Source organism: Pan troglodytes, chromosome 11 (assembly GCF_028858775.2).
Source record: "Pan troglodytes isolate AG18354 chromosome 11, NHGRI_mPanTro3-v2.0_pri, whole genome shotgun sequence".
Lineage (NCBI taxonomy): Eukaryota > Metazoa > Chordata > Mammalia > Primates > Hominidae > Pan > Pan troglodytes.
In genome coordinates this window covers 80,634,057-80,652,575 of record NC_072409.2, presented here as the reverse complement: position 1 = coordinate 80,652,575, position 18,519 = coordinate 80,634,057, and the positions used below count along the sequence as shown (strand labels likewise).

The window sequence follows — 18,519 nt, the reverse complement described above, 5'->3', positions numbered from 1 at the left end:
CTTAGATCATTTGCCAGCTCTTGCTCTTCTTTTCTTTGTGGTTTCTTTTACCAGTCTCTGTCTCTTCTCTGTTTCCCTTTGTGTTCGGGTTCTCTTTATTTGCTTAGACTATAGTATTAGTCTTCTAATGGTTTCCTTGCTTTTATTTTCTTAGAAGCCATTTTATATATTACTGCCAGATTTATCTTTCTGAAATAGAGCTCGAGTCATGGCTACCATTTATACCAAGGGCTCAACTTGGATGTCACATTCTTTGAAGCCTTTCCCAAAGTGCCCAGGCCAAGTTAGAGTCTCATTTTTTATCTTTCTATAGCATTTCATATACAATCAACTTTGATGTTAATCACATTGTCCTGGAATTATGTGAGCATTTGCCCTCAAGATTATATATTTCTTAAAATAATATATTTTGTATGATTCTTTTTGTATTAAGTTCAAAAACAGGAAAAAGTAACCTGTGGTGTCAGACATCAGGATAGTGATTACCTTTGGGGGATGGAATTTGTAGTGATTAGATATGAGCACAGGAGGCTTCTGGAGTTCTGGTTATATTGTTTTCTTGATCTAGATTCTGTTTACATGGATGTAAAAGTACACTTTTGACTTGTTTATGTTATAATTATAATGTATATTATAATTCAATAAAAAGTTTAAATAAAAGCTAAATGAAAAATAGCATTAAAATACAGAGTAGAGAAAATGTCTGACTTTATATCCCTGATGCCTGGCACCCACTAAACTCTTTGCAGATGAGTGAGTGAGTGAGTGAATACAGAAGTGAATGAAAGTTTATCCTCAAAAAAATTAATTTTTCTTTACATTGGTAATTAAATTATAGTCTCAACAGAGCCTGAGTTCTCCACCACTTACGGCCTGTGTAACCTTAGGCTTAGGCAAGTTACCCAGCCCTTTGGAAACATAATTTTTTCATCTCTGAATATCATAGTTGCCTCAGTGGATGAATAAGGGTTTAATAATATCATACATGTAGAGCAGGGCATGGTGTGTTGTTAGCATTCAGTAAATGTTAATATCCTTTTCTTTCCAACGCCTTCCTCCTTCTCCCTTTCATCTCTTTACCCATCCTCTATCCTCTGCCTTAAATATCCTTTCCTTTTAGTTTCCACATATCCAAATATTATCCATCCTTTGGATCAATCTCAGATATCATGTTCTTCACAGAGCCTTCTCTGACTCACATCCAAACCAGTGTTTCTAATGCTGGAAATATTTCCCTCTCTCAAATTCTTGTACATTTTATCTGTGTCCCTTATGATACATATTAGTCACTCACTCTAACCTTTAGGAGTTGCTGAAGGCTGCCGTCTGACTTCAGGCCCAAAGAAGAATAAGCACTGTAATTGGGCTAATATGCTGGAGGCAGGAGCTCTGTCATTTGGAACAAACTTGGGAATGAAAAGTCAGGTTGAGAAAACTGCTTTGGGCTTTTCATATTCATTTTTTTGTTTTGTTTTTTGAGACGGAGTCTTGCTCTTGTCACCCAGGCTGGAGTGCAGTGGTGTGATCTTGGCTTACTGCAACCTCCTCCTCCCTGGTTCAAGTGATTCTCCTGCCTTAGCCTCCCAAGTAGCTGGGATTACAGGTGCCCACCACCATAACTGGCTAACTTTTATATTTTTAGTAGAGACAGGGTTTTACCATGTTGGCCAGGCTGGTCTTGAACTCCTGACCTCAGGTGATCTGCCCGCTCTGGCCTCCCAAAGTGCTGGGATTGCAGGCGTGAGCCACTGCACCTAGCCCTGATATTCATTTTTGTACCTCCCCTTACACTTGGAGAAATTCAGATGTCTATTAAAAAATATGGGCCCAGGGGCTAAAGTTTAAGTTGCAGACTGTTTGACCTGCCTTTTGAATTGGTTAAAAACCTCTTCTGCTAAAGACGTCTTTTGGCCCAGCTTGGCTTATCAAGGTAAAAGGCCATGCAGATGTTTGAGTCTCAAGTCTTAGGAATTAAGAGTAGACATTCACCTGGAGTATCTTCTCTGCCTAATATCCCTAGTGCATGTAGGTAGAAAAACAGTTCAGGGAAGACCCCATTCCTGGCCACTTATTTTCTTATTATTTTGGCTTTCTACGTGTGTTTTCCTTGCATACTTACAGGCTTTAAATCCTTTGCTAGATTGCTCTTGAGGTCAAGAACTGATCACCAATTCTTAGCATCAATTCCTCCTGATACTTAGTAAAAACTCAGCAAAGATTTATGGAATGAACACTTAAAAATATTAGGTGGCCGGGCGCGGTGGCTCATCCCTGTAATCCCAGCACTTTGGGAGGCTGAGGCGAGTGGATCACCTGAGGTCAGGAGTTCCAGACCAGCCTGGCCAACATGGCGAAACCCCCATCTCTACTAAAAGTACAAAAATTATCCGGGCTTGGTGGCGGGCACCTGTAATCCCAGCTACTCAGGAGGCTGAGAGAGGAGAATCACTTGAACCCGGGAGGTGGAGGTTGCAGTGAGCCGAGATCGCGCCACTGCATTCCAGCTGGGTGACAAGAGTGAGACTCCGTCTCAAAACAAATAAAAAATTAAAAAAATTAAGTGGTATTACATGGCCCTAAGTAATTGATTGCAAAAGAAATAATTAAGTCTTTTAACTGAAAATAGTTGCCACAGGACTTTAAGGAACAAGCTCTTTGGATTAGGGTGATCAGAGAAGTCTTCTCAGAGGAATTCCCAGAGAATACTAAGTTAGTAGTTAAGTATCAGGAAATGGCCAAGAAATAAAATAACATGAGCTTCTAAAGATGGAAATCAAGGGATAACTTGCTTCCTGTGTTTGCAAGCATATGTCATGGGGGAGATCCATGGCCTCTTGCAAGTGGCATGTTGCATTCTTCCTGTGGACAATGCAGCTGCTATTTACCACTATGCCCTGAAGTACAGTCATATTGTAAGACTTCAGTAAACTTCCTGAAGCCAAAGGGAAAGAGGTAAGTTGTAGCCCATTCTTTAAGCTGCTTCTTCTCTTTGCTGGTTGTCACCTTCAAGCATGTTAAGGAAATGTGTTTATTCAGTCCTCACCTGAGAACACTCAGACTTAAACAGCCAAAGAAGACAAGTTAGGAAGATAATTTTAGATGAAAACCAACCTCCTGGAGCATTTGTTAACGACAGATGAGATAAAACTGTTGACTGGCCGGGCGCGGTGGCTCACGCCTGTAATCCCAGCACTTTGGGAGGCCGAGGCGGGCGGATCACGAGGTCAGGAGATCGAGACCATCCTGGCTAACACGGTGAAACCCCGTCTCTACTAAAAATACAAAAAAATTAGCCGGGCGTGGTAGCGGGCGCCTGTAGTCCCAGCTACTCGGGAGGCTGAGGCAGGAGAATGGCGTGAACCCGGGAGGCGGAGCTTGCAGTGAGCCGAGATCGCGCCACTGCACTCCAGCCTGGGCGACAGAGCGAGACTCCGTCTCAAAAAAAAAAAAAAAAAAACTGTTGACTGATTTCTCTCTAAAATAGTCTTCCTTCTTGGCCTTTTTTTTTTTTTTTTTTTAAAGGGGTCTTGGTCTGTCACTCAAGCTGGAGTGCAGTGGCACAATCACGGCTCACTGTAACCTTGAACTCCTGGGCTCAGGCAGACCTCCTGCTTCAGCCTCCAAGTAGCTGGGATTAGAATAGCTAGGACTACAAGGACGTGCCACCAGACCTGGCTAATTTTTAAATTTTTCTTGTAGAGATGGGGGTCCCCCTATGTTGCCCAGGCTGATCTTGAACTCCTGGCCTCAGTCCTTCTACTTCAGCCTCCATAAGTGGTGGGATTACAGGCCTGAGTCACTGCGCCTGGCCCCATCTTTGATTTCTTCATAGCATTTCTCTTTCTCTGCTTGCCCCTTAAAACTTGATAATTCCCAGGCTTTGTTTTCTACCTCACTTTCTTTTCTAGTTAATCTCATCCATGTCCTAACCTGTAACTGATAAATCCCAAATTACTATCTCTACCTCAGTCAGTCCTCTTTCATGAGTTCCAGACTTTTTTATCCAGCTTCCTGTGGATATTGTCACCTGAATGTTCATAGCCACTTCATACAATGTGTTCAAACTGTACTTACCATCTTTTTTTTCTCCTCCACTTCCTCTTCTATATATCCTTTCTTACTACCCCGTCAAACATAAAATCTAACACTCCTCTCCCTAAGAATATATAACATGGGTATAACAATGCCTCTTGCTTTAACATTTCCCCCGTTAGGTTATGAACTTCTTAAGGGCAAGGATTGTATCTTTTCATTACGCCTGTTAACAAGATGTTGTTACTTAATAGGTGTTCACTTATTTTTTGTTTTTTATTTATTTTATTTTTTCGAGAAAGAGTCTCGCTCTGTCACCCAGGTTGAAGTGCAGTGGTGTGATCATGGCTCACTGCCGCCTTGACGCCCTGGGCTTAGGATATCTTAGGTTATCTTCCCACCTCAGCTTCCCAAGTAGCTGGTGGAAGGGGCAAAAGAACTCTTGTGGGCCTCTTTTATAAAGGCACTAATCCCATTCATTAGGGCTCTGCCTTCATGATCTGTTCACCTCCCCAAAGGCTCACCTCCTAATGTCATCACCTTGAGGGTTAGGATTTTAACATATGAATTTTGGAGTGACACAGACGTTCAGGCAATTCAACCCATTACAGGTACCAAAGTAGTTTTTCATGTTTATTTACAAGTCTTATCTTCTGACAAAGCACTTGAAAAGGTTCCTACCTTCTCACCATCCTGATGTTTACTCTCTGATGGCACTCTACATAGGGCCATCTGGAAACAGAAAGGATGAGATGGCACATTAAGTGAGTGCAAGGGGTTTGCTTTGACTAAAGTTAGGGTGTTGGGAAGCCAAATTCCTCTAGACATGGGCAGGTCAAGAGGTCAAGAAAGAACTTTGATAACATGTAAAGAACTAGGACTTTTTTTTTTTCACAGTCACTGACGGATTTTAAGAAAATGAGTGACAAAAACTTATGTACATCTTAGAAATATCCCCCTAGCAAATTGTGCATCACGGATCAAGGGTAAAGAGGAGTGAGTGGGAGGTGGTTCTGGAGGAATGGAGACTAGGGAGAATGAATATTTTGCAGTAGTTGAAGTGAGAAATAAGCCTGGACTAAAGATTGCAGAGGAGACACTGATAGATAAGAAGGTAAAATAGATTATGGCAGAGGCACAAAGGGCTTTGCAGGGGCTTCTCTCACTGGGTAAAGAATTAGAATATATGGATTCCAATGATCCAGTATCTGAGCAGAGAAGTCATCTCTGCATGGGTTGATATGGGTGAGCTGGCAGCCTAGTCCTCTAAACATGTAGTTCTCTCTTCAGACTTACCTAGTTGAGTGCTTCCCTTTCTTTCCACCATGCTTCCCTCTTACTGTCAGAGATCCCCAGTGAAGGATACGCCTTCATTAAGTCTTCTTTTCCCCTTTGTACATTAGCTACCTTCCTGTAATTCAGTACCTCATATCAGATACTTTTGAATATTTGGAGAATCCTGTAGGGAAAAACCCACCTCTTTGGGATCCCTTCATTGAATCTGAAGACACTTGAAACTCATCTGCTGGTTAGGGACATATTTCCACAAGACTATAGAAACAGGGGCCTAAGCCAAGAGAATTCTCCAGATTTGGGTTTGCCCTATATCTTATTCTTAGATGTATCTTAGAACAAGCCATAAAGAACTGAGGGGATATTTGATCAATATTAACCCAGTTAGTCTCCACTTAGTACAAGAGGTTCATTTCTCCCTGGGATGTCAAATTTTGGATTCCTTTTAGAGGATCCTCGGTATATGGCCTCTTTGTTTCCTTTGGGTATAGAGATTGAGGCAGGGCCAATGCACTCTGTGGCTTGGGCTGGGATATATATATAAACAAATACTACTTTAGGACCGGCATTAGTCCTAAATCTGGGAGCTGTGACTTTTGATCGGGTTTATGTGAGAGGGCAGTAGACATATAGGTTTCTTATGATCATGAATTATTAATTATTTGGTCCTGAAATAGATAGGGAGCCACAGCCTTTGGAGGTACAGGCTGAAAACCTAACTGGTTAGCTGGCCAGTTCCAAGAAGTTTATCAGCTCCTTATGTTCAAGTTTCTGCTAATCAGGGATGGTCCTTGACCTGATTGTAGGACTAAGACTTGTCAGCAATTTATGACTCTTAGGGCCTGCCTTGCAGCTTGTCGGGTCTGTTTAGGTAACAAAGCAGCTATGTCTTAGTGCATCAGTAAAGTCAGCACATCTCTGCCAGGCTTGTCACTCCCCTAGGATGGCATGCTCCTCAGGGAAGGAGCAGGATTACCTCCTGCTGCCCATCATTCTCTGCTGCATATGCTTTCTCCATGGTGTAGGGAGGGCATCATTCTACAGCGGGAAAAATGACTTTTCTTAGCCACCAGAAAAATCATCTTCCTCATGAAATAAATCCCAGATGTGTGACTATATGTCAGCTTTTTCATGTTGCTTCTGGCTTTCCTCAGCAGTAGAGAAGGAAAACAGTCACAAGCTGACTCCTGCATGATATAGATATTGGCCGCACCCATCCTTTGTACTTTGCATCTGTGTTGATATTGGACAATAAGGTAAGCACCTGCTGGTCCTGACCCAGCCTGTCTCTGGCATTGACACCTGAAAAGGCAGGCCAGGTTTGGAGCAGGCATATTCTTTGCTTCTAGACCAGTTGTATCTGACGTCAGGGAGACTTAGACTGGTTTGTATGAGTAGGGAGAATTGTGATTGGTGAGGCCCTCCTCCAGTATTTCTGTGACACCACTCAGTTGCTTTAGCTGAAGATGAATTTTGTATGCCAGGTGGTTTTCTGACTAACCCACCCATTCGGCTCCCCTTTAGAACTCCTGCAGGTCTGAACCTTCCCACAACTCTGCGTGAGTGTCAGTGTATCATGTTGAGTTTCCATCTTGACTCATCTGTCTCTAGGCGAAGATCCCTGCAAGGATTTAAATTGGGAACCAGACCTTGAGAATGTCTGTTCAGAGCATTTCACAGCTTCTGGATAAATGCCTTTTCCTTCTTAACCCAATCTGTTTTTCCAGTTCTGCCCAGCTAGCTCCTGAGCAGCCTACTTTGAGGAAGCTTCCCAACTGAGGTGGGTGCTGTGCTATTTCTTACCTCTAAAAAGCACCCCATCCTTTCGGCCTACTCAGGCTTCCCCAGGGCCAGATCCACTGTGATGAGGGGGCTGCATTGTTGCCCATGTGGCTCACAAAACAAATTGCCTGCTTGTCCCAAAGAGCTAGTCCACTGAGGAGTCCTGATGTCCTTTGGCCATGTGGTGTCTGGCACTCTGTGGGCCCTGTAGAACAGTGGCAGAAGGGGCCATGCTCTTTTACAAGAGCTTCCACTGACTGTTTGCCACTTCCCCACTTACTCTGTTTCTTGCTTTTGCTGGAACATGGGAAGGTGGATAGATACAAAGGTAATTTGTGGTCAAAGCTGCATGAGCTCTCCTGTGAAGTTTGAAGATTGTAACTGGAGATGGCAGATTTGTTGTGCCTCATGTGCTAACCACGTCTTCTACTGCCTGAGCCTTTGTTTTTCTGGAAAGCCCAAGCTGCTTAGAAAAATGGGCTGGATGTGTTTGGGTGACAAGACAGGGTGGGTTCCATTAGCCTCAGAAATGCCATCTGGAGGCCTTAGCCAGGCCTTAGGGCCACTTTGTCAATTAGGCAGGAAGAAGTAGGTTCTTTTAGCAGGGTCCTACCTCTGGGGAATCTTTCCCACTCTTGAAAGTTTGAGCTTCTCCTTAGCCTAGGAAGCCTGACCAAACCTGATAGTGACAGCCACTGTTCTGGGCTCTTTATGAGTGGCTGCAGATTTGGGGGAGGGAATTCTAATTTAATCAATCTTCCCTATATTTCTTGTTTTAAACCTTTTACCTCCTTCTCCTGGCTGAAGGATGGGAAACTCCACAGTAAATTGGCTGTGACTTCCACAGAAACTTGACAGTTTTCAAGTTATTTTTTTCCTCTGTGTTTAGATGCGGTTATAGTTGTGCTGTCAGGCCTTATCTCTTCTGTCATCTAGCCAGCTCCCAACTAGGTTAGGAGGTATGTGCTCTGCTGTCAGTGTTGGCTGTGTAATGAGGTGGATGGCTAAGAAATGGGTTGTTTAGCATCTCTTGGAATCTAAATTTTCTTCCTTGGTTGAGGGGGAAGCAATGTTATTGGAAGAAGGCAGTAGGGAGGCACATGTTGGCTCTGAAATCAACCCTTTCTTCTCAGGATCTTGGATAAGCCAAACAAATCATTCTTAATTTAAATGCTTGTTTTATCTACCATAAAGGGCTGCCTGTTCTGCAATGACAGATCCTAGGATGGTCCCCATAGACTGACTACCTGATTTGTGGGCTAAAGAGGCCATACTCTGTTGTGGATTGCCATGAGGAATGTTGCAGGGCAGCAGAAGTCACAAGGTTTGAGAGCCTGGTTTGGGCATGCTGGGTAAATCAAACTTGCCCACGTACTGTTGGCCTAAGGAGGAAGAGGGCCTTTTCTCTTAAGATCAAGCTCAGGGGAGTCAGAAGAGGAATGACTTCACTGGATTGTTACTGGCTGATCGAGCTCTATATTGAGAAGGATTCTGAGGTTATCTAGGTTTATTATGCGATGTTTTTCATGTCCTATGGTTGCAGAGTGGAAAGGGGATATCACATTTCATGTATTTGGCATTTTATGCTACAGAGCTTCAAGGGGTCCTGGCTTGTGCTCGGACATTATGTTGAAGTGAACAACTTGAGTGTTCTTTGAAGATAAGGACATTCAATTTCCCGGTGAGTCCTAACTAGAATTGTTGAATTATTAGGAATTAGGGTCACATGAGAGCCACCTGGCTAGTGAGTCTCCAGGGAGATAGGGCATCCATTGGCAAAGAAGGGTTATGAAATTTGGGGTCATAAAAGGGGCCCTGAACCTTAGGCAGCTTTTTGGTTATGGTGATATCACTTTAGGTTACTTCGTTCCTAATTCTGGATTCCGAAACCATCTTTGGTCTAGACTTCTGCAATACAGAGTTCATCTCAGCTCACCTAACTTCCCCTCCTTCTCTCGGGTTGTTGCTTTGGCATAGCCTGAGGGAGCTCTTATTTTCCAGTTGATTCTCTTGTGGTGGTTGTTCAGTAAGAACTGGAATAGATGTCTACTCCAAGAACATGGCACTGTTTGATTTTAACTGCACTTGATCACTGTACCTATCCTTCAGCTTTGCCAAATGCTGACAACAGATTATATATACACGAAACCAACCAACCAACCAACTTAGAGCTTGTCCCAGTAGAAGGGAAGACTCCCTTTGTATTGTGCTCCAGCAGTTCCACGGCTGGCATGCTGTGTTCCGGCTTCCCTCTGAGACTAGGAGCTCCTGAAAGTATAGGTCTCCATCTGTGTCTGTTTATATCCTATAGCCCAGATGTGAGAGAGGTGGATAGGGGAAAAGAAAGCAGGGAGGAGAAGAACGAGGGAAGGAAATGGAGGAGGGGAGAGAATAAGATCTATATTTAGCAAAAGGGAGAGACACTTACCAAGGGTGTGTGAGTGAGCTTGCTGGCAAGGGTTGTGTGTGCGTGAGTGTGCTGGGAAGGGGGTGTGTGCGCCAGGAACGTGTGAGGAGGGCTGGTGCCCTATGGGAGGTTGCAGGCAGGAAGCAGCTGGAGAGGAGGAGGAGCAGCAGCAGGAGCAGGAGCTGCCCTGCTTTCTGCCTCAGTCTCAAAGCCCAGAATCGATTGAGTTAGAATTCCACATCCAGTTGAAGTTTGGCTGCTGTTGCCTTCAGCAGGCTGATCTCAGAATCCCCCTTGCCAGAGAGGTGTGGACCAGGTTAGATTTCTACGTTTGCAGCCAGTGAGACTCCTGCCAAGCCCTTCACTGAGGGGTTTTTTTTGCAGGGCATTGTTTCTGTCATCAACTTTGTGCCGTGGAGCCAGCCAGCTGGGTGCAACTGAGAATATTAGCTCCTTGGGTCTGTTGGTCGGTTGGGCAAGCAGTGGTGCTTTGGCTCAGAAAGTTCGTCCTGTGGCTTCTCTGTCAAACCAAGGAGTGCTCCTGGATGGATTTCCTCTTAAAGACAGCATTTGCCTTCTAAAACTTGAGAATTCATGGTTTTAATTTTTTTTTTTTAAATTTCCTTAACCCTTATTTTGGTTGCAGCAGCAAGGTAAGTGGTACCGAGTGTGTATGACTGACTGAACAACAAGCAGGGCAAAAGGAAAGCATTTGTGGGTGGAATATGGAGCAGCTACATTAATTACATAATTGCTTGAGTCAACTTGCTGGTGAGGGGGGTCATTATAATGAGTGAAAAGTAGCATATGCCGCACTGGGGTAGAATCTTCACGTGCATGTGTTTGTGTGCTGATAATCTGACCATCCATTCCTCTGTGGTACTTTCCTGTATGTATATAGATAACCCAGCCACCCTCTGGATGTGTGCATACTCATATACAAATAATCTGTTTCTCCTTTTTCATGTGTCCATATGTGTTTATGAATAAATGACCTGTCCATTCCTCTCCTGCATGTGCATATGTATAGACAACTCATTCATCCAGCTTGCATATATGAATATGCAAAATTCATCTCTCCCTACTTGCACATACATATATAATCCATCCCTTCATCTCCTATGTGTATGCATGTACTCAAGTAACCTTTCTGTTCTTGAATATATTCTGTATCATTTCCACCCTTCCTGTATGTGTATATGTGAGAGAGAGAGAAAGAGAGAGAGAGACAGACAGAGAGAAAGAGAAAAAACCACCATCCTAATGTATTAATTCATCCCTTTCATGTGTGTATATGCCATATAAACAGAAAAGTCATCTTGAGTTTTCTCAGTCTTGAATATATGCACACATGCGCAATAGACAGTCTGTCCACTTGTGTCTTGCATGTATGAAGAAAGAGCACTAACTTTGCAGATTGAAGACTCACTTTTAAATCCTAGCTATACTCAGTGACCTTGGTCAAGTCATTTAGCCTCTCTGAGCTTCATTTTTCTCATCTATGAAATCAGTATAATCAGAACAGTAACAACAAACCTCCTGCCTCACAGGGTTGTTGTGATGATAAAATAGGAATCATATAAACTGAAAATTCTAAACAAATATAATCTCTTACTACTGTGTGTCCCTCTAGTATGAGTTGGATAGGATAGCGTACTCTTGGTCCAGTTTTATTGAAATTATGTTCTTGTCTGTGAGAGGTTTCTAAGTTTTCCATGTGAAGGGGAAACATCTATTGAGGTAACCAGGTTTATCCTGTGGTTTTCTGCAGAGTATTGGAAAGAAGCAGGGTACCATGAAAGGGTCAGGTGGAGAGGGAGAAAAGCTCTCATCTTCTGTAGGTTGGGGCCTTGATACTTTGTTTTTTGTAACCTTGAGGAGGATTGAACCTCACACAAAATGGAAATGGGCTGTTTCCAGCCAGGATCAAAGTGAGCAGGTGAAAAGATGAGTGAAAGAACGTAACATTCGACTGCCTCTGGGATGACAGTGTGCCCTTTGCAGTGAGCTTCTACTGCCAGGTTTGGAAGGCTCTCCAGAGTATTTCCCACCCCAGAATTCTAGACCCATGCTGTCCAATGTGGTAGCTACTGGCCACATGTGACTGCTGAGTACTTAAAATGTGGCTAGTCTAATTTGACATGCATTCTAAACATAAGATACATAGTAGATTTCAAGAACTTAGTATAGGAAACAAATGCAAGTATATGATTAATAATTTTTTATATTGATTATATGTTGAAATAATACTTTGGCTATTGGGTTAGATAAAATATATTAAAATTAATTCTACCTGTTTCTTTTTTATGTGGCGATTAGAAATTTTAAAATGACACATGTGGTTCACATTATATTTCTGTTAGTCAGTGCTGCTCTAGACTCACCCATCACTAGCACAAGGATCAGGGCAGCTTTTCCAACTCGGGGTGGGGGATGGGAGCCCTGTCACAGCATCCCTGGGGTAACAGGAACCACAGCAGGGTCTCTCCCTGCCGGTCTCATACACTGGAGAGATACCAGCTAATTGACAGTCTGGCAGAGACCGGTGCTGCCATGCCCCCACACTCTTCTTTTTGTTTTTCTTTTTTCTTTTTTTGTCCTGAGTGAGTTCCCAGATAATTTTAAGTACAACTGGGGAAAGATTTCCACCTTAGTTTTACAATGAAAGAGGACTGTAAGCCATCAATCTAGAAGGAAACCTAGAACTTGAATGCAGCATGTTGTCATGGAAACAGAAATGGATGAGAAAATTAGGAGACCTGGATTCTAATTCGGCTCTGCCATCAATTCATTTATGCTTTCCATGACAATGAATTCTCACTGTGTGTCAGGCATAGTAATGCCCTGTTCTAGGCACTGGAAATTCAGAAACAAATAAGACACAGCTTCCAATGTAATGGAGTTCACACCCGCTGCGGATCTTTGAATAGGAGCCTCCCATCTAGTAGTCTGCCACAGCAAAACAGATTAATGACAACAAGGGTCTCATTCTAGGTCAAGGGTAGTAGGGCTTTTGAGAAGCTAGAGCACCTGCCCTGCCTAAAGACTTTCAAATTCAAAGTATAGAAAAGCACTATGATGGTAAGACTACTCCATAACCTAGATCACAATGTAGTGTGAGATTCCAGGCCTAGACACCCTCTAAAGGGTTTGTCCAACTATGTTCTGGTTTCTTTTATTCAATGACAGGGTTGGTTTGTTTTGGGTTTTTGTTTGTTTGTTTGTTTTTAGCACAGGTACTGTTTTAGGTGCTGAAGATACAGTTATGAACAAAACAAAGTCCCTGCTCATGTTTTAGGATACAGAGGTCGGGGAGGGAGACAGATAATGAACAAGCTATCAGATGAGAATAAGTTCTATGAAGGAAATTCTAGAGGAAGAGGATAGAGATGGGTTTTTTTGTGGTGGGGTGTTCAGTGAGTAGATTCTCCTGCACTCGTATCTTTTTCAGTGTACTCACAAGAGCAGGAGGTAGTAAGGAAAAAGAGGGTATGTGAGTGTTAAACAAAAAATTATTTTGACGCTTGTTGAAGATGATAAGACAGACTTTATGTGGGGGGACGACAATACTGGGGTTTTATAGTGAGGGTGAACAATTGAGCTCAACTCCAAATATAAGGAAAAGTGGGAATTTAGCCAAGGAGCAGGGTGGGGTATCAGTGGACGGAAATTACTAAGATGAAGTATCAAAGGGGATTTTGGCTAAACTTACTTGACAGGATTTTTGCTGAAGGCAGGCCAAGGTGGTAAGATATCAGGGGTAGGGGATAAGAAATTTGGTCAGATACCAAGCATAGACAGATACTAAGGGTGAAAGATGAGGAGTTTGATCAGAAATCAAGGGTGGGAATTTTCACTAAAATGACCTGGCTGGATTCTTGTTAAAACTGGACTAAATGAGCCAATGTCAAGGGCCTACTCAGAAAGAGGACTCAGAGGAGCCTGACTTATGTTTGGTCAAAGAAGAGTCTTTGTCATGGGTTAGATTCTGGGTGTGATTGTATTTGTTGTATGCTTTGTTATACTCCTTGGTATAAAAAACCTTGCTACTGCTGAAAGGGAGCCCTGGGCAGGGCACAGAATAGCCTGCTCTCATGCCTGGCATTCAGTCTCCATTATGAGGTATTGATATGCCCTCCCTCTGAAGGCTAGGTCCGCCCTCATGCCACTGTCTTTTAACTGTATGTTACCTGAGATTGTCTCCCTTCTTGGATATAGAGGCTTGAAGTTTTCTTTCCCTTGTATATGTCTAGCTTCTGGCCTATAAATGGGGCTGCTCTTAATGCTGATGAGGATGGATGGCAAGTCCTAGGAACTGCAATACTGGGACCTTGCTAAGCCTTTGATCTAGGGCATTTCCCATTCCCTTTGGCTAATCTCACTTGCCATATCTTGTGCCCTGATCATTTTGATGATTAACATCCTAAGAATCCCCATACCTGCTGTGGCCCTAGAAATCCATTCCTCTTAGCCCATATTAGCCATACAACATAATTGATATATGGCCCAGAAATGCTCTGTCCTCTGTTGGGGGCTCAGAGCTCTTGGATTTCTGCTTGCTGGGATTGTTTCACACAAACTGGGAAGCTGCTTGATATATGTACATCGAGTCCTGGCCTTTTCCCAGAGGTCCCCTGGTTGTTTCCTCTAAGCCAGATTTGGGTTAGAAGCAGTTTTTACAAGGAATAGTTACCTTCCTAATCACATTTATTTGATAAGTCAGAGAGAAGGATAAAAGAATCAGCCATTTCAAAAAACTGAGGTGTTTTCCTTTCTCTTTTTCGTTGGTAGGCTGGTGGTGATGCAATGTGGTTTAAGGGATCTACTCCCTGCAGTAATTGTTAGCTTTCCATCATTAAAGCTTTAATCTTTTGGATTAATTCATTTTGTTTTGATGTGCTCCCTTTTCAAATGCAGATAGTCCTTGAAAGGGGCTGCCTTATTTTTCCCAGCCTTAGGCAGTCCTTAGGAAAAGAGCACAGAAAGGTATGGTTTTTGTCGGAATGTGTGTGTATGAAATTTGGAGAGTTGTCCAGAGTCAATAGGCCAACAAAGTAGGGCAGACAGATAACATTGGGTATCTTAAAGGAAACTCCAAGGCTAGGTGGACTCCAGAGCCTACTTACCCCATCCCAGCTCAGACATTACTTTTCTGTGGCCTTGTCTGCCTCGTTTTGCTGGGCCTCTCACCTCCTTTCCATTCCCAACCCCTGAATTAAATGCTTACTTTCTTTTTCTTTTTTTTTTTTTTTTTTTAAAGACAGGGTCTTGTTCTGTCACCCAAGCTGGAGTACAGCCTCAACCTCCTGTGCTCAAGCGATCCTCCCACTTCAGCCTCCCAAGCAGCTGGGACCACAGGCACATGCCACCACATCCAGCTAATTTTTTATCTTTAGTAGAGACGTGATCTCCCTACCTTGCCCATACTGGTCTCTAACTCCTGGGCTCAAAGGATCTTCCTGCTTTGGCCTCCCAAAGTGTTGTGATTACAGGCGTGAGCCCAGCTAAATGCTTACTTTTTATTATAACTTTTATTATAATATGTATCACTTTATATTGTGATCATCTATATATATCTTTCTCTCCAAATCTTAATGTATTAGAGAGCAGGTACTGCATCTTATCTCCCTGGCACACACAGTAAGTACTCATGCAGTTCAACTGACTTGGAGATCAAATGGTCCTTCTTACAGTTTGCTCCCTGTCATTTCACTTCTGTGGACAGTAGTAGCAAAGAGAGGCTGGGAAGGAGGTGAATTGGGCCTCCTGTCCCTGAGGGTTGCCCTTTCAGCCCATTCTGGCTTCTGATATTCTACTGAGCTCAGCACAGTGACTGGTTGGTCCTCTGAGCATCACATCGAGCTCCATCCCCTGCTTCAAAGCCCAAAGACTGGATTACTAAGTGAGTTTGGTGCCCTTCCTATATCACCAGAAGAGATTCTTGAGTTCAAAGTTCATCCCAGGGCAGTGGCTACCAACTCAGAAGAAGGTGTGGAGGCTTTTGTTTGTTTAATATGGAAGGAAGCATCTTTGTTTGAGGCTGGGAGAAGCTGCTCTGGCAGCTCTAGTTGAAAATTTCCTATTTGTCAGTAACATGGGGAACCAGGCAGCTCTGCCTTCAGTCTTCAGGAGGCCACAGGAAAGGACTCTGAACCCAGTGGCTATGCCATTTGCCCCCTGTGTGGCTGGCCAGCCAGTGTCGTAAGCACTGTAGTTTGGAAGGGAATACCTTGTAAGGTGTCCGGGAAATGAGGCCAAGTATGTCTGGAGGGCTGGGCACGGTGGCTCACACCTGTAATCCTAGCACTTTGGGAGGCGAGATGGGCGGATCACCTGAGGTCGGGAGTTCGAGACCAGCCTGACCAACATGGAGAAACCCCATCTCTACTAAAACAAAAACAAAAACAAAACAAAACAAAACAAAAACTTATGTCTGCAGTATTGTTCTGAGGGGCAGAAGCAGATAGGCCCCAGGTTAGCCTGGTCTACACTGAATCAGTAGCAGTAGCAGGGGAGTCAGCTTCATTAGTGTTCCCAACAAACTGCCTTATCTGGACCAAAGTGAGGCTGGCCTTAGAAGACCTGGCAATGAATTCTGGGCCTCACCAGCATTGGAAAAATAAAGCTTGGCTTCTATAGCCATTTATCTCTTCCTCATGCGTTCAGGCTGTCTGAGAGATGGCCGGCCTCCTGACACTTGAATGAGGTGTTGGGAACTGAATGATTTACTCCTCCTTCTCCTTACCTTAAAAAGAAAACTTCTAGGAGAAAGCAGGACTAACTTTAAGGGTGACAGTCTCCTCGTAGGATTCCAGGCACTGCTGCAGACCATTAGAAGGGAGTGGGAAAGGCAGGAGTCTGGGGCAGAAGTAGAAGTCATGGCTCACTCAAATTGTGCCAGTTAGGTGGTTGGATGCTTGCTTTAGATATGGGTTTCCCTACTTTGTTGACTCAGGGACTTGCCACATCAGTAGCAATAACAACAGGACAGTGCTTTACAGTTTAGTAAGTACAGATCTCTCATTTTAGCTTTATATAATAACATTCCTGTAATTATCTCCCCCACTTTACAGATGAGGAAACTAATTCACATAGAGGTCAAGTGTTTAATCCAAGGTCACTGGTGGAACAAGACCCAAACTTAAGTCTCTTGATGCCAGTCCAGTAGCACTTGCTCATGGCTTCATGTAGTTGTACACAGAGCTTCCATCTTAGTTTACTAAGCTTACTAAGCAATTCTAATTTTTTTTTTTTTTTGAGACAGTCTTGCTCTATTGCCCAGGCTGGAGTGCAGTGGTGCGATCTTGGCTCACTGCAACCTCTGCCTCCTGGGTTCAAGTGATTCTCTTGCCTCAGCCTCCCGAGTAGCTGGGATTACAGGCACCTGCCATCACTCCCAGCTAATTTTTATATTTTTAGTAGAGAGGGGGTTTCACCATATTGGCCAGGCTGGTCTCAAACTCCTGACCTTTTGATCTGCCTGCCTCGGCCTCCCAAAGTGCTGGGATTACAGGCGAGAGCCACCACGCCCAGCCGCAGTACTTCTTTTTTAAAGACAAATTTGAAAGGCCATTTGCCAGCTCCAGCCCTTGTAAAGCCAGGAACATTGTTCATGGCTAATACCAAGAGCAAATCAGGGATACCCAATCCCTACATGGTTGGGGAGGAAAAAAAAAAAAAAAAAAGGAGTATCTTTGGAAATTCAGATTTTGTCCTTGTGGGAAGAGAGAAGGAAGAATTTGGCATCCTCTAGACTTCGGAGCGTGGTCTACCTAGGCAGCTGGGCACCAAGCCCAAGACCCAGAAATTCTGGTTGTGCAGGTAGTGCATCCTCGCAGGCTAGATGGAGTTGGCCAGATTAGGGGCATGGCTGGTCCTGGCCCCATGAGACCTTGAGGTGAAGCAGTAATGCCTCACAGGATGGATAGGGTTCTTAGATGAAGAATTCCTCAATGAATTAGAGTTGTTAGATAAGCTGGAAAGAAAAGGAGAGATGTGAAATGGGAATACATGCAGTTTCTGTCTCTTGGTTCTTGGCCTAGTTATTTCTAGTAAAAAGAATCAGCTTCATCTTTATCCCAAGTCCTCTGACTCGTCCTTCTGGTTCCTCCTAGTCTGGGGAAGCACAATGCTTTTAAATTCCAGGCCCACAGACTAGATGTAGGTGGTGGCCTTTCCTGAAAATGGGTTGCCATGAGAGCAGTCTGCCTGTGTTCTTTAAGGCATTTTCCCACTTTTAGGATTAACTTGAGTACTGGGAAAATAAAAGGAGGCAGAGTTTAGAAGATTTAGAAATCTCCATCAAATCTAGAAAATGGGGAAAGCATCCCTAGTCAAAGAACATGAAGAGTAGCATGTCTCCTACCAATCCATCTTACCCCTCCCAGGAGACCTAGCAGGACTGGAGTATTAGTTGTCCCATGTGCCTCCTAGATCTCTGCTTTCCTCCTTGTACTTTCCACTCTACTGCTTCCGTACACTCTCCACATTCTCGGTAAAAAGGGAATGTATTCTTACTCCACATGAGGTAATCATTGTCTCTGCCTCTGTAATGCAGTCACCAATAGCTTAGGGTGTAGGGACTAGACTGGTGGCACGTCTGTCTTTACCTTATTGGAGAAGAGTAAAGCACCCTGGAGCCCTCTGTGAGGTAACCCTCCCCAACATGTCCCATGTGATATTCTCTCTGGGCCAGGCAGAGGATTAGAGCAACCCTTTGTTATTAATACTTGAGCAGTGGACAGTGTGCTGGACAATCACTTATTGTGGTGCTCTGAAAGATCCTCTGTGGGCCAGGAAAGCCAAACCCAGATATTGACTAGCTGCAGCAAGCCCTTAGAGAGTATTAAGTGGAGCTCAGGAGCACCAAGCTAAGCCTAAACCTCCTTCATCCCCAGTTGTGAGTTCATGATACCTGTCTCTTTGGCTACCTGCCTCTCTACCTGCCTCTCTCATGCTAAATGCCACCTACGTCTGGACAGTGTGTGCGTACTGTGCCACTTTAT

General features: G+C 43.7%; 1 protein-coding gene across 7 annotated transcripts in view; it reads left to right on the top strand.

Moving 5' to 3' along the window:
• UNC13B (unc-13 homolog B) overlaps positions 1 to 18,519 on the top strand; it is a 243,450-nt gene that overhangs the window by 172,376 nt on the left and 52,555 nt on the right. The gene's annotated exons all lie outside the window — the stretch shown is intronic.